At 40.1% G+C, this 17,382-nt stretch overlaps 1 long non-coding RNA gene across 1 annotated transcript in view; it reads right to left on the bottom strand.

The window, feature by feature from the left end:
• The window catches only part of LOC118830950, a 46,325-nt gene extending 29,979 nt beyond the window's left edge, over positions 1–16,346 (bottom strand). Inside the window, exons 1-2 of the long non-coding RNA XR_005009118.1 lie at positions 16,303–16,346; positions 15,790–15,952 (exon numbers count right to left, since the gene is read on the bottom strand). This is a non-coding gene — a long non-coding RNA (uncharacterized LOC118830950). The remainder of the gene's footprint in view (positions 1–15,789; positions 15,953–16,302) is intronic.
• Between the last annotated feature and the right edge of the window lie 1,036 nt (positions 16,347–17,382).

Genomic DNA, 17,382 nt, shown 5'->3' with positions numbered 1-17,382 from the left:
ACATTAAGTCTACCAAGATATTTGCAACAAAGAAATAAAACTTATGAGACAGGAAGAGAAAATCTTTGCAACCTTTGGCCAATCTTCCCCTTTCTCTTTCAAGTTGTCCAATACAGTATAAACCTGTGGCATGTGCAGCCTGTTCCCCAAGTCCCATCGTGTTCACTGGAAAGTTCTGCATTGACATGTTCAGGTCATAGCACCTATGGGTTTGTCATGTTTCATTTGAATCCTGTCACTTAAGATACAGATCTTGGTTCAGTTTGCCAGCCTCAGCAAAACTGAAGCGGAATAGGAATGTCCTTACACCCTACGTGCAGTGGTTCAGTCTGGGAGTGAACAATGAAGCTTAACATGTACCTAGCAAACAAAAGTCTGAAACATATACTGGAACCTCTTTTGGGGTACAGCTCAATACCAAAGGCTTATACCAACCTTCTGAGTGCTACTTAGCACTGATGCTTCTTCACAGGTCAGAGGTCAGCTCACCATTAGAGCCAGCTCACCAGGTCAAAAGGTAGTGCTATAAAGTGGATTAGTCACCAAGGGCTATATTCTAGAACTGAACTTGCACATACTTCAGTACTTCTAAGATAACATTTTCTTAGTCCTATACCTGTGAGCCAGGCCAGTATTTTTCGACTTTTCAGCTTCTTGCTTAATTTTAGATGAATACAACTTAACCATTAGTTACTATTAGTTACTTCAAGTATACAGTGTATATAGTATACTATTGCTATTTATAGTATACTACCAAATGGTATACTGTACTATACTGGTATACTAGATACTTATCAGTTACTAGCCATCAATCTTCCACTTGCTTGAACAAATCCCCTAGAACTCATGTAGATTTCCTGATCACTCTCGTTTCTCTGTAAATCCATTTATGTTTTCCTAATATCCATATTAGATCCTACTTCTTTTCTAATTTTTCCCTAAAATTGCCTCGAGTTACTTAGCCTTTTTTCTTCCTGCCAATAAAGTTTCCATTCATTTGTTCAAATCCTGTTGCAGTAGTTGATATTCCATCCTGTTTTAATGACACTTCACTTTTTCCTAGAACTGTGCTTTTCCCCCAGTTAACTTCCTTTATTCCCATTCTTTCACAATTTGATTCAACTGGTTTGGTTTGCTTCCAGGTTCATGTTCCTCATTCATTGTTCTCATGATTCCTTTCAACATGTTGCTTATTTTAGTTGTACTTTCTGAAAATGGGCTGCTGGTGAATTTGACTCCCACGACATATATATAAGGCTTGGGCATTTTACTCTGCTCAAGTGAACATTTCTTAACACATTTGCTAAGGCAGAAAAGAAGCATTCTTTATTTGTGGAAATTAACCAATAAGGTAGTCCTTACTGTAGCAAACTGAACAAACTTAGGTTCCTGAACCAGTGGGGAAATTTCCATAATCTATCAAAAATATGAGGCAATGTACACTTTAAACTCAAAATTCTAGATTTCCACAGCCTTCTATTATGAATAATTTAGATCAGGAGTCAACATGAGGACATCATATCGCATCTAGTACACTGAACAGTAACACAATTCAAGTCATCTAAAGGTCAATTAAGAGCTGGAACAGCTTTTTTAAACAATCATATAATCTAGTCCTTCATTTAATAGATGAAGGAACTGAGGCCTAGCTAGCTTATTGCCGTAAGTACCAGGTTAGGCATCTAGGTATCCTGAATCCCAGAATGAAACTTGTGGCCTCCTTGCCACCACAGTAGGATCTAAATGATAACTTACCAAAATCATATGGTTCAATTTTATAATCCCACCCATCTTCTTATAGAAAAGATATTTAATATTTTCATTAGGGTGTATTTATTCCATATTTTCAAGCATTCAACAGGATCTGCAAATCATAAGGCACTTCTAGCATTTAAAACCAGTTAAGTTCTATGCAAAGTATCAATTAAATTCAAGCATTTATTAAGGGACTGTTATGTGAAAGGCACTATGCTAGGTAAAGTTGTCAACATGAAAGTGTTCCTATAGAAGGTGACCTCTGAGCTAAGCCTGGAAAGAAGCAAAGGATTCTGAGGAAAATGGAATGCTGATTTTAGGAAACAGCAAGGTCAATTTGGATGAAAGACTTTGTGAAAGGGAGTAATATGGAATGTCAGGAAGAGTAGGCTAGAGCCTACAGAGAGGAGTTAGTGTGTTATCCTACAGGAAATAGGAAAGCTATAAAAGATTCTGGAGTAGAGGAATGATGTGGTTAGAGCTGTGCTTTATACTGTTTTGTGAGATAGGCTTGTGGAGGATATATTAAGGAGGGGAGACTGAGAGAAAGAAGATTAGTTAAAAAGCTACTGGAAACATTCAGGTGAGAAGGGATGGTATTAGTATTGGTGGTACAGGTGAGGGATGACAGGTAACTTAGAGGCTGTGAACTCAGGAAGATGAAAGAATGGTGGTACCCTCCACAAAGCAGCAGGTTTAAGGGAAAGGATAATGAGTTCCTTTCAGGACATGAGTTTGAGATGCTGATGGGACTTCCAGGTGGCCAGCAGTCAATGACCTCAGCAAACAGATGGAATCTCTGTCATCTCTGACAACCCAATAAGCATTTGTCACCTAATACTTTTCAAAAAGGAATTGGTCCTTTTTCAGCTTCATATAATGTGGTTTTCTATAGTGAAAATATGCATATGCTGAGACTCTGACTTTATCTTGAGCAGTCAGATGTTTTTATTAGTAAACTTGTCTTTGCTTTTGCTCTTTATAATGGTAATTTGTCAGCAGCCAACAAGAATGCTGGAAAACCCCTGTGAAGATTTCGATTTTACAAAAAGTACCCAAAATTCCACTAGTTTTGCATCACAAAGTAGTGGTTAAAGTAAAGGTTTGAGTAAAGTGCCATGAATGTGGTTTTTGTGGGTGGTTATCTCTCAGAATGACTATTAGGACTCACCAGTTATCTGACAGGGGAGATCTAGAATGACATCTATAAATATGACAAGTGTAACAAATATCTTTCCACCCCTGGTATTCTCGCCACATGATCAACTCACCGTGTATCGTGCCACAGGTGCCTAAAAACATTCTCAAAGTTTCTAGACTGCAACTAGATGCTAGGGATGAAGTCAGAAAAAAACAGAGAAGTTGTAATAAAGAGACACTTGTTCCCGGTACGTTTCCAAATAAGGCCAAGGAAAGTAATCAGCTAAATTCTTCAGCAGTATCTATATGAGCCTTACCTCTCAAGACAAATGTTTTACTCACTGATGTATTACATTTAAAATCATTACCAGAGTCTGAGCACTGAAATTGCAAGTGGTTTGTTTTAAGGTCAGAACAAACTAGCATGAACAAGAGGATTCTAACGCCTAGAAGTGAAACTGCCTCATCTCTGCTGGCTGGAAAGAAAACAAGATAAAAACCACTCAAAAATAATGTAAAGGTTAAGAAAACCCCTATGATGATTTAGAAAAAAGAGTCCCCAAACATAAGCTATGCATACAGTATGTGGAAATGAGGGTACAGAGCTTGTAAATAGCTCCCATATTTTAAACTGAAAATATAACAAATGCTCCTGTGGGCAGAATTTGGCACTAAAAAGATACTACAGCTCTGGCCTGGCCGCTTTTTATACAACCTTAATTTAATCCATTTAAACTGTGTTATATGTTAGCTTCCAAGTCAATAAGGTGGATATGAAAACCAGACCAACTTGGAATGAATGCTGAAGACTTACAAGGCACTTTTTGGGACAGTTCCCTGGGAGGGGGAAAAATTCAGAATGGAACACTGGATGTGAACAAAATGAGACTGTCGAGGTGACAAGTTAAGTTTTGAGATATGCTAATGACAAGAAGCTTGCTGTGACCATGCCACATCCTTAAACTGGAACCAGAGCTCCCAACACTCTCCTCCCTCACTGCCTTGCCTTCAACCTCTCTTAGGTTTCTTTCTTTTTGTTTTTCCTCAACTAAATATCTTAGTTTTTCTACCTACTAGCAGAATGACTTAAACAAATCACTTCATATCTTTAAGGTTAGTTTCCTCAGGAATAAACACAGGGTAGGGACCAAAATGTAATGTTTATATAGATGAGCAGTAGATAGGAAGTCCAGATTGATTCCAGTGACAGAAAGTTGAAAAGCAGATGAATATGTGCATCACCCAGAGGCACCCACCTGCATTCTGCCTGAGCCTTATCTTTTCAGCTAAATGTTTACACAGGACCCACCTCCCCCTCCTCCAGATCCAGTAAGGAGGAAGATGGAGAGGTGCCTCATGGCACTCTCCTCCACCCTTTCTCATTTGGAATAGGCCATCTTCTAGAAGAACAGGGGACAGGAATGATTTACAACCTAAATCTCTGTGCCTTTAAAGGGAAGACTGAAGAAGTCTGCTCAGTCCACTGCCCCTCACATCAAACAAATGCCTAGAGAGATCTTTTATTATTTTCTCAATTGCACTATATCAAAGCAGTTTATAAAGATTTATGGAAATAACTCAACATTTTTAAAGCACCTATTTGCAAGGTTCTGAAGCTACAAAGACAAATAAAACAGTCCCTGTCCTCCCAAAGCCTATATTCTACTAAACCTTCATAAGTTAAAAAAAATAGGGTGAAGAAGGTTTTTACCAATAGGATCAAGGCCAAACAAATTTCTCAATTTAGCTGAAGCCCGTTTATATGAACATAAAATGTTAAGGGGTATATCCCAAATACTCTATTCTAAAATAAAACATCCAAATTACATTTAAATAATAATCAAGTTAGACTGAGTTTAGAGAAGAAACCATACAATTCATGTGCCTCAAATACATCAGCCTCCCATTCACTATACCTATTAGGTTAAAAAAATAAGGAACAGTCATTTATTAAGCATCTATTACATACAGAGTACTATGCTAGGTGGGACGGTACAGGGGTCAGGGGATATAGTTTACAAAAGACCTGGGTCCTGCTCTCATTGCACATAGTACATCAGGGGTGTAAGACTCCAACATATCTGTGCTATTCATTATTATTAAGTTCCAAAACAAAGGACTTCATGAAGTCTGATGGTGATGGCTATTATAGACCCAAAGAATAAAGGAAGGCTTCATAAAAGAAATGACAATTGGGTTACACTAGAAGAATGGGTAGGAATTCAACAGATTAAAATGGAGGAAGAATAGGGAAGAGTGTGAGCAAAGGCATGAAGAGATGACAGAACCCAGCAGGTTTGGAAAACAAAATATTCTAGTTTAGCATTTGTTGTCATTGTTCAGTCGTGTTTGACTCTCTGTGACCCCATTTGGAGTTTTCTTGGCAAAGATGCTCAAGTGGTTTGCCATTTCCTTCTCCACCTCATTTTCCAGATGAGAAAACTGAGTCAAACAGGGTTAAGTGACTTGCCCAGGGTCACACAACTAGTAAGTATCTAAGGCCAGATTTGAACTCAGGAAGATGGCTGACTCTAGATCTGGCACTCTATCCACTGTACCCCTAGTCTAGCTATAGCATTACATAGCATGTAGTACATTGAGGGAGTAATATGAAATTAGGCTGGAAGGGTAAGGTAGTGCCATATTAGTTAAGTGCTTGAATTCTCAACACAGGAGTTTAAACTTTATTTTGTAGCTAATAGGGAACCAATGAAGATTTTAAGCACAGAATGGCATGATCCAGATCTACACTTTTTGATTCATTTCATGGTGAAGCCTAGAGACCCCTTCTCAGAATAATGTTTTTAAATGCATAAAATACATAGGATTACCAAGGAAAGCAATTATATTGAAATACAGTTATCAAAATATTTTTTAAAACAAGTGGACACAGCTAGTAGGCTGGCTTAACCAATTAGAGAGTTATTGGAATAGGCCTGATTGAGAGTAGAAAATGAGAAAGTGCTTGAACTAGAGTGGAGTCTATGTTATTGGAAAAATGGAGATTGCCATGAAGGATGTTGTAGACTTAGAATGGAAAAGACTTGGCAAGTATTAGGGCATGGGAGGTTTAAAGAGAAAGTAGAAATCAAGGATAATTCTGAGGCTGGAAACCTGGGTGACTGGAAGAATGGTGGTACCCTCAATAGGTAATTTGCAGGATGAGTTTGTTTGGGGGAGGGGAATAGAAATTCCATTTTGGACATGCTGAGTTTGAGGTGCCTATGAAACCTTCACGGTAGATGTGCAGCAAGCATTTGTTATAATGTGTGGCTATCATTCCTGTGAAAACATAGGTCTGGATACATAGATTTGGAAATTATGTTCATAAAGATGATAATTGAACCTCTAGGAGATCATGAGATCATCAAGGGAGAGAGTGTAGAGAGAGCAGAGATGACCCAAGACAGAGTCTTGGGGAACAATCACACTTACTGGTCAGGAAGATCATGATCTAATACAGGGAATTGAGAAGGAATAGTCAGGTAGAAGGGGAATGAAGAAAAAGCAGTACTACAGAAGGCAAGAGAAATGAGAGTGTCTAGCAGGGAGAGGACTGAACAAGAGAAGAGAACTACATGTGGTTTTTCTGAATCCAAGGGGGATGGAAAATATCCAGCAGGAGGGGGTGGTCAGTAGTATCAAAACTGCAAAGACCAAAAAGGACTGGACAGTCAGTCATAGTTGATGATTAGAATGACATCAGGAACACAACAGGAGGGATCATACTTCTGCATCATCTCTGCCTCCTCTCTCTCCCCACATAGACAATCAGCAGCCAAATCTTGTAATTTTTACATCCACATCTCTCATCTCAGACCCCTTCTCTCCACTCATACAACCACCCTGAGTTTAGGACCTCCTCACCTCTCCCTTGACTATTGCAGTAACTTCCAGCTTGGTCTCCCTGCCTAAATCTAGCTTCACTCCAATCTCTCCAACATGCAGCAGCTACAGTGATTGTCTCAAAATGCAAGCCTAACCATATTACTCATCTATTCAATATACTCCCTGAAAATCAAACGTAAAGTCCTCTGGGGAATTTAAGGCCTTCACCACCTGGTGCCAGCTTACCTTTCCAGATCCACATTACTCCCCTCTTAGCAAACTACAGTTTAACCAAACTGACATTCTTCCTGCTCTTCATATACAGTGCTCCATTGGACTCATCTGATTCCCAATCCCAAAGCAGTCCCTCTTGCCTGGAATGTGCTTCCTCCTCTCCTCTGACTCTCAGAATTCCTAAAATTTTCATTAAGGATCAGTTCAAGCACTGCCTTCCACGGGAAGCCTTTTCTGATCCCCCCTAGCTACTAGTACCTTCCCCTCCTATAAATCACCTTGTCTCTACTTTATACACATACACACACATACACAGGCATGTCAACAAGCATTTATTAAGCACTTACTGCATGCCAGGCATAACACATATATATGTCAATGTTCTTTTTCTTGGCTAAGTTGTAAACACCTTGAGAGCAGAGACTTTCACTTTTGTCTATGTATTCTCAATACCTACCACAGTGCCTGGCATATAAATGACTATTGATCAGAAATTAGAGAGACCTCTGATCTAAAGGAAAATAAAAATAGGTGATGATGCTAAAGTGTTATGAAAAATGCAGGTGGGCAGGTGATGGAGCCTGCCTCGGCTAGCCTCAAGCCTTGCAATGATCCTACTTTGTTGTTTCTTAAGTGTGGGTCATAGGGATGTGGTTGGGGGGTAGGGGAAGTAAGAAAGGAAAAGCTTTGAAACATTTTCTGTAAAGAACTAGATAAGAACAGAAAAACAAGAGCAAATCAAATCAGATCCCTATACTGAAGCTCCACATAGACAAGGCCCTTGCTTCTGAGGGCTACTTCCTGTCCCTGTTACCACTGTGCTTAGAGAAATCCTGGTTTTTTAAAAGGTCTTATTTTCATTCAGCATAGGGAAATAGAAAGAACGCTCAGTGTGGAGTCAGAAGACATCTGAGTTTGACCCATGGCTTCCCTACTTGGCAGCTGTGGGATCTTGGGCACATCTCAACACTTCTCTATGCCTCAGTTCCCTCAGCTATAGAAGAAGAGAATTGGTTCCTTTCTGCTCTAACTATAGGATCCTTTGATCCTACTTGGAAGAACTCTATGGGCTCACCACTAAGTAGAATGGTCCACAAAGTAGCAGCATAGAAAGCCATAGTTCACATACTTAACTCTCACAGTTCACAGTGAAGTAAAATTGTTGATAAAATCTGAAGTATAAACTGTAATTGACTCAGTGGCTACTTACTCATAAAGAGCTTTGTTTTCATTATTTAAGCCTTCCCTTGGCATTTTCTACTGGACTGTAGGAGCAGGACTTGTTTTGCCTTGTACTTCAGTACCCAGCCCAGGGCATTTTATATTTATTGTTCAGTCGTTCATTTGTGTTCAACTCTGACAAAGTCCATGGGGTTACTGCAGTAGTTTGCCATTTCTTTCTCCAATGTATCCCCATTTTACAGATGAAAAACTGAGGCAAATGGGGGTTAAGTGACTCACCCAGGGTGACACAGCTAGCAAGTGTCTGAGACTGGATTCCAACTCAGATCTTCCTGATTCCAGACTCGGTGCTCCACTGCACCACCTAACTGCCAGCACATCCTATACTGTGCCTTTAATAAATGTTTAATGGATAAATGAATGAACAAAGACTTTCTCAACTTTCAAAAGACTGTCAAGGGTTCCCAGAGCTAGGGCAGCCCTGAAAAATCCATGTTCTTCCCAGTTGGAGGTAACACAGGAGTCCCAAAAGTCTTAGTGAAGTTTTAATCTAAAGCCAACCTCCTAACTTCCCTCTAATGAGCTGCAAACACTGGGTGAAAGTCAGATGACTATCCCTTTTTCTGTTTGCTCCTTGAGTAATGGCAAAGAGGATGAATAAACACCAGGCCTCTCTTTCTCTAAGAGATGTCCAATCTGTTCCAGAATAACAGCTCCAATTCCTCTAGTCCATACCTCTCTATCTACACTAATGTTAACTCCAATTGCATTTGTGGTCTTTATAATTTAACATACTTTAATTGTTCTCCAATTATTTCTTGAATATTAATTGTGCCTCCATGAAAGAAGCAAAAGCTCTCTAAAGGTAGAATCTACATATATTTCTCTACCACTTTCCCCTGTCCTTCTCCCCCTTCCCAAGGACAACATTTGCTAAGCAAATAGGGTAGGCTCCACAAATTCTTGATTGATTTACAACTACAGCTATGTGCTCATCTACCCTGGCTGCCTTTAGGCACTGTGACAATTTACAGACCATCCCAGAAAAGGTAAAATGTACACTGAGTACTGTGATAAAAAACAGATAAGCATGTCAATGTCAACTGAACATAAAGCTTAACCTACAGTCACACTTTTCAAAAAAGGGCTTGACATATCTATTTTTTGAAAAGATGCTGATCCTCCTAGATAACACCTGAAAGGATCCCTTTAATTTGAAGCATACCCAAGCTGCATTTGTCAGAAGGCAGCACGTTACTTTTTAGTTGTTTCTATTTGATGATGAAAATGATTTGGCTTAAATTAAGGGGGTGGGAGGGGAATTAGTTCTTCAGAAATTTTTCCTAGTCTTATTATTCTATAATCACGTTGATGCCCTGACCTGTTCAGCCCGTTTTTTTGGAGCTTGAGAGAATGTGACCTCCCTTTTTTCACATTCAAATCAGATATGCAATAGCATAATTTAATGACATTACTTTTTTTTCCCTTTCAAGAGTTAAGCCCTCGCTTAGATCATGCTTGGACAGCTCTGCTCAAATCATCCTTTGTCTTACAGGATTGCTGCATTTGCTAGTTCCCAATCCCAATCTTGAGATCTTCTAATGTCCTTTTTTCCTTTCAATTCTTTGTTACTTAGGTGAGACACTTACAACAGAGAAACATTGCAAAATGTTTACTTGTGTTTAAACCACTTTAAATTTTCTATTCAGATTGTTATTTTAAATATATTGCTGACTCAACACAGGTAAACATAACCCATGAGTTCTTCAAAATTTAGTCAACTTTTTTCTAACTAGTAGTCTAGTAAATTAACTAGAGATAGGGCTTGGGATAGGCAAGGTAGCCAACTGCCTAGAGTGCAGCAACCCACAATGGTGAAAAATCGTTTTTAATTTTAATGTTTTTAAGTTCTCATTTTTAATGCTTAGAAATCCTGCTTGCTGTGGCCCACAACACATAGGTATAATGTGCAAAGTCAAACATTTTACAGTGGACAATAATGGAGAGGTGCAGAGCACAGGTGCAGTTTTTAAATCTTATCCAAAGTATGAGCTCCCTGCCTTGATGTACTTATCCCAGAAACTTGAGCTGTATAATATAGAAAGTTTTAGGGTGGGGAGAGAGGTTAGCAAAACACTCTTCTTCTCAAGAGCATTCTAAATATAAATATAGCCTAAAATATAAAAATAATTTCCTAATTCTGCCACAACTTTATTAACAATGTGTAAGTCTGGTTTGCATCCCACATTAAGCCTTATGTACCAGAGAATAGAAAACAGATTCCAAATATAAGTTGGGTCACAGGATCACAGATTTAGATAAGGAAGAAACTCCATAAATCATCCAATTCACCCCCTTCATTTTATAGATGAGTAAAATGAGCCCCAAAGGATAAGTGACTTGCCTGGGGTCCTATAAATGATTTAAGACTAAAACTAGCATTTAACAACCAAGGTCCTCTGACTCCAAATTTAACAGTTTTTCCACTGTTCTACCTTAGTATTAATTACAAATCTATCCAAAAGTAGAATCTTTCTGCATTTTTGACCCAACTGCTACTCCTGGAGTTACCAAATTCTTTAATTCCATTGTTTAATGCCATTGTAATTTTAATTCCATTATAAGAAATTCTGATTGTTCTAACATGCCTAACATGTTCTACCATAATATGGTTTATAATAAGGTTTTCATTATTATTATTATTTTAAAGGTGACTCCTAATAATGATTGTATTGCATCCAATGTCCTCCTAATACCACTGTGGGGTAGGCAGGACAGGTATTATTATCTCCATTTTGTCAATGAAGAAACTGAACTCAGAGAAGAGACTTGCTCAAGAGACTAAAAAGCAGGGCTCTCAGTCTAAGGCTCTTTCCACTACCTCACCTTCTTTATCATTGCTATTAGGGAGACATCTTTATGACTTGTTGAAACACAATATAAACAAGCCCTTAATTTTGTACCAAAAAGAATAGCTAACATTAACACAGTGTTTTTAGGCTTGTGAAGTGTTTTGAATACAGTATCTCACTTGATCCTTGCAACTGTACAGTGTTCTACAAATATCACCCCCATTTTATAGATAACAGAGAAATTAAGAGGTTTACCAGTGGTCACACAACTAGTAAATGTTTCACCTGAGTTCAACTCCAGAGGTCCTTCCTTACAGTACCATGATGCCTCTACTAATTTTTATAGCAAAAATGGAAAACATGTAGGCTAGAAAAGTTTTCAACAAAGCCTCCCTCCCCCCCCACCAGTCATTTACCATACTAAAGTTCTTTAGAATACCTAACATTGATGTGAAGCCTTATTAGATAACCATAATTATAAAACTTTTTCCAATTCCTACAGACAAGGGGAATTAATACAATAAATCACTGTCTCAGGTTGAATGTAAAAGGGCACCCAAAGAGAGTTTATACTTCCCAGATCTATTCCTGTTACCATGAGAGAAATAACTAAACTAGATCATGAGCACTTTAAGAGTTTAGGTGTGTACTTCAAATCAATAAGCAGATTCTCCCAGTGTCTAAGAAACTCTCAAGTAGTATTTACGCACCAGACTTGCTAAGAGTCCCATGCTGTAATACCCAAATCAAAAGACCAAGGTTCTAGTTCCAGTTTTTCCACTAACTAGCTGTGCCACCCTAAGCAAGTCACAAATTCTCTGGGGCCTGTTTCCTTCTCTGAAAACTGTGGATACTGGCAAAGGTGATCTCCAGACCCTTCCTACTCAAAAATTCTTATTCTATCCTTACTGCCACATGTATATAATAGGCAACCTTTGGAGACTAATTTAGACACTATGGTACTTCCATGAATTAGCACAAAATTACAATACAGTAACACCTTTCTCCAAAAGAAAATCAGTATTTTCATATATTTCACCTCTCCTCACATCATCCCTAGATATCCAGCTAGATTCAAGTAGTAATGTCCCCATTTTATTAACTGAGTCAGTGTTACAGTAGGGGCTAGGACACAGATCTCCTGACTCTCAGTCCTTTAATCACAAGACTGTGATGTCAGTTCAAAATAGTGATGTCCACTCTATTCTGTACTGTTAATGCAATGCAGGAAAATTATAAAGAAAAAGAAGTCACTGTTTCTTGAGAGCTTATTTTTGCTGATATGTATCATACACGTGTGACCTTAATTAAACTGCACTTAGAAAGGAACACATAAAAAATACAAATAAAAATAAAACGAGTGTTTTAGAATCAAGGGAATGAAAATAAAGGGATGACCTCTCAGGAATTAGGGTCAATATGTTAGAAATGAGTCTTTATGAGTGGGGTCTGTTTCATTCTTTGTATGTAAATCCCCTAGGCCTAGAACTGTACCAGGCATTTTCCTACTTGATTGACTCATCAAGGAAAAATTAAGGCAAAAAGCCTAGTATTTGTTATGATCATAACCTTTTCCACATTCTGTCTCCAGTGTTTATATTTCAAAATAAGTTGTCATACTGCAGGGCCGGGGGCGGGGAGGGGTTGTCACTGGATCACAAAATGGAAAAAGACTTCAGAAGTCATCTGGTCCAAAGCTTTGTCATCTATAGTATCTTCAATAAATACCTGTTTCCAACCTCTCATCTCCACCAACAGGAAACTCAACACCCCCTGAGGTAATCCATTCTACTTTTGTATACAACTGTTAGCTGTGTGACTCTGGACGAGTCACTTAACTATGCTCACACTCGGGTTCTTCATCTGTAAAATGAAAGAATTAGAATCAATCCTCTCAAAGGTTCTTTCCAGCTCAAAATCTATGACCCTATAATCCTAATTGTTATGAAGTTGGTTTTTTTTAAATGCCGTTAAAGTCTGCCTCCATGTAACCTCTACCAGTAACAACTCCATAATTAATGAGTCCTACTTCTGCCCTTCGGGCAAGATGAAGTCTGCTCATCTTCCACATGACAACCCTGTTTTTTCAAAACTTTCCTCCACCTTTGATTTGGTGTAAAGTCCCCTCACTACTCTGACTGCCTTTCTCTCAGTGATCCAGCTTATCAATACACTTTCTAAAATGTAGTACCGAGAACTGAATACAGTATTCCTGACAAGAACTGACCAAGTCAGAATGGAAGGGGGACTAGCAGGTCTCTTGATGTGGCCACTAAACAGCTCCTAATGGCAAAGCCATATGTGGGGTAGGACATCCAGAGCTCTCCCCAAGGAACTATAATTTAGAAGGCACTAACTTGTCCTTCAGTGGTTATTAACAATTAAAACAACCTGGCACCTTGTTAGGAAAAATAATTAAAATAGGAAAATAGCTTGCTTCCTCACCCCCTTGGCAATAGCCCAGGTGAGGTCCCATTGGCCCTGGCCAACCTTCTCCAGGAGTCGCCTCAAGGTGTCCAGAGATCTGCCCTAGGCACAAAAATGGCTAGTGAAGGCTCCAGAGCAGCCTAAGATCACATGAAGTTTTTGAGCTGCCATGATATGCTGCTAACTCATACTGTGTCTGCAACCCACTAAAAGCCTTATGTCTTTTTTGCACAAAACTTCTAGCCCTATCTGCAATCCATTTTTTAAAAACTACACACGTTTACATATATTCCAATTAAATTTCACATTATCTTTGGCCCATCTTTCTAAGCTACGGAAGTCTTTTGGGAAGCCAATTTTGCCATACAACACGCTATCCCTCACAGCTTCATGTCATCTGCAAATCTGATCAGTATTCCAGCTATACCTTTACCCGAGTTACTGACAAAGATGTTTAACAGAGTAAGGCCCAGGACAAAGTTGCGTAGGACTCTTAATAGACTTCCTTCTGGGATGCCAGTGCTCCATCGATGTTCACATCAGTCGATTGGAAATGACATCATTTAACAAAACAGTAAGTGGTCAAATTTAATTGAATATCAAGTTATAGAATTTTATGCCTAGAAGAGATCTTGGAGATCATCCATTTTCCTTCACTTTGTAAATGAGGAAACCGAGTTCTACAAGTTAAGCAACTTGACCAATGTTAGACATATAAATCCTATTTTTATGCTATCACAAAATGCAAATCACATATTCATATTTAATGCCCATAGGAAACAGAGGATATTTATCATGCAATCATTATGCAAGACAAAGGACATAGAATCACTTTATCTGAAGCAGGCAAAGTATTAGGATTTTGTTTTTGTCCAGGAATGATTTCCTCCTATGGCATGGTGGCTTGAGCTGGTCTCAGAGCCTGGGGTTCAAGTCTTGGCTGAAATCATAGGTTCACTCTTTCTATCTTCCCATAATTACTTTACTATTATTAGTTGACTTTTACTTAAAACAAGCAATATGTGTGTATACATATTTGATTTTAATTTTAATTCTATTTTCCTAATGTCTATTTTGGACTTTTTAAAGTACTAATTACACAATATCAATTTTGTAAGAAAAGACTCCAAAATATCTCAGTTGTCTTTGAGCTTTTGATTCTTTCTCTTATGATTTTGGAGGATTTCAGTAGATTTTAAGGAACTATCAGTTTTGGCCACTACCCAAAATATCATAAAAACTGGTTCTATCATTTGAAATAAATATTAGAAATTACTAAGGATGCTTAAGAACTAGTGGTTTTATTTTGCATGACTACATATGTATAATCTGAGGATTGAAAGGGAGAGAATTTGGAACTCAAAATTTTTAAAAATGAATGTTAAAAATTTTTTGTTTACAGGTTACTGAGAAAAAATAAAATAAAAATAGAATTTTAAAAATGAACAAGTAGATTTAAACAATCAGGGGGAACCCAAAATTTGTATTAGAACACATGGTATAAGGCTTAATGCCTCAAGGAAAAAAAAAAGTTAGGACACATAATATGTGACTGATATACAGTTGATGAGTTTGAAATAGTGTGCCTAATGACATCCTGACCCTCTCTACTTTGTTGGATCCTTATTCAAGTAACTGGAATTTTAATGCTACATAAAGTCTGAATATTACACACATATATATGCAATATGTATAATATACATCTATTCTTAAAAGGTGTCCCTACAAAACATCATATCCTAGTATTCCTCATCTTTACAAATTTTAAACATTTAAAAATAACAGTAAATTAAAAAATAATGTCCAATAATATTGCTTTAATCCCATCATTCTTCAACAGAAAAATATTCCTGAGTTTACAAATCTGCCACTTTATCCTGGGGTCAGAATTCAATTATTTATGTGTACATATTATGCAGCATGGATACTGTAAAACAGTAGTATCATTACAAAAGCTAATCACATCCTAGCGATATAAATGTTTAATAAACACATCATAAACAGAACTGTCACTTGCACTCCTAAAAAGAACCCAGCTGGTGTTCCCCCCCCTTCCCAGTTTTAGTTGCAGGTTTTTTTTTTTTTCAGACAGAACAGTAATCTGATTTGCACAACACTGTGGGAGTCAGGGTGTGGTCAGGCACTTCTAACTAATATTACAAATGAATTTTTTTTTCCCCTTAACTCCTGTAGCAACAGGATCTTAAAGTGGTTACTGGTAGGAAAAAGGTGAGACCGAGGTCAAATTAGATTCCTATGAAAAGTAGTCTCAGCTCTGCAGGGGGGATGCAAGGGGGAGGGAAGAGCAAATGGGGGTATCGTGGGATAGTAGTGTTTTAAATCTAGGCACATGGGGGTAGGATGTGATTACCTAAGACGTCTACATTACGCGTCCCCTTCGGCGAAGTCCTTCTTCCTCGGGGTCCCGAGCTTATTTAAGGAGACTTCTAGCCATCGATGAGATTATATATATATATGGAATAGTGTACTTGAAACAGCCCCGTCGGGCCTTCCCTCTGGCTTCGGAAGAATACCTGGAAGAACAAAGAGGGGGAGTAAACGAGGCCCCTTTTTGCTTCCTGTTCTCCTTTCTAACTCGGGCCCTTCCCAAAGGAGGGGCAAACGAGGGTGCTAGGGATGGATTAGGAATTACGCGCTTCCCCCGGGGCTGGGGCCTGGCCCCTCCAGGGATGAGGGTGCCCTCCCCGGCCGCTGCCCCCGGGCCTGTTCGCGTGGGTAGCAGGCGGGCGGCCTGGACTGATTGCAGTACCGACTGGCCCGGCCACTTCTCGGTGACCTGGGCCTCAGTTTCCTCATCTGTGAGGGGAAGAGGACGAGACTCGTTGACGCCGGGGTCCCTTCCGGCTCTGCGCCTCAGACCCACCTAGGATCTGTGTGACCTTGGGCGAGTCACTCTGCCTTAGTGGGCCTCAGTTTCCCCCTCTGTAAAACGAGGGGTTGGGTGAGGTGGTCTCTGAGGCCCCTCCAACTGTGAGTGTACGGGAGGCCGGGCTCCCTCGGCCTGGCGGCTTCTCTGCAGGAAAGACAGAGGAAAGGGTGAGGCCGCCAGGTATCCCCCGCCCCGGACCCCGGGGGGCAGGGAAAGGCCAAGGACTTCTCAGCTAGATCACCGCCCGGGCCTCCTGGGACAGTCACGTTGGCCTCCGCATGGTGGGGGGCGGGGGGGTCGGGGCTCAGCCAATGGTGAGGCGGGGTCTCCCGGAGGCTCCGCCTCCCCTCCCTCCGTGTGTTCCCCGCCCCCCTCCGCTACGCCCTTCGTCTGGGATCCGCCCCGCCCCCCTCTCCGCCCGGTCCTTGCGCACCAAACTCCTCTGGGGCGTCCCCACCCCGCAGGTCGCCGGGAGCTCAGGGTCCTCTTCTCCCCCTCCCACCTCTGGCTGCACGTGGCTCTGCACGTTGGAGTCACGGCTGGGCTAGGGCCGTTTGCGCGTGCGCGCCGAGGAACCAGCCTGGGGATGGAGTGAAGGAATTGCCAGGGACCTCCTGTCCTCTGGTCCAGCCTGACTCTGCTTTTGAGTCAGTCGGAGCCGCTGAGCTCCGGAGGCTCTAACTAAAGCTGGAAGCGCAGCTCCAGAGGCGCAGCACGATGCGCTGGGAAGAGCCCCGGAGTAGGAGGTCGAAGGCCGGGTTCACATCCTAATGCAGGCAACAGACAATTATTAAGCGCCTACTGTGTGCCAAGCAGTGTGCTGTGGAGCTGCCGCTGGGAAGCGGACACTACTTTTGCTGTAACTTTGAACAAATCGTGGCAGACATGGACCATCTGTTATGTGGCTACTATGTGTCAGACTAAGCGCTGGCACAGCCGAGATTGGCGATACAGAGTATCCCGTTCTCGGGGACCCCGAACTTTTTGTTGTAATAATTATTTCAAAATAACCAAGCTAAAATAATTTTTTTCTTTTGTAGTCCTATGGATTTTGTCTTCAGCTTTTAAAATCAC

Source organism: Trichosurus vulpecula, chromosome 9 (genome assembly GCF_011100635.1).
Source record: "Trichosurus vulpecula isolate mTriVul1 chromosome 9, mTriVul1.pri, whole genome shotgun sequence".
In the NCBI taxonomy this organism is placed as follows: domain Eukaryota; kingdom Metazoa; phylum Chordata; class Mammalia; order Diprotodontia; family Phalangeridae; genus Trichosurus; species Trichosurus vulpecula.
This window is presented reverse-complemented; position numbering and strand designations above follow the sequence as displayed.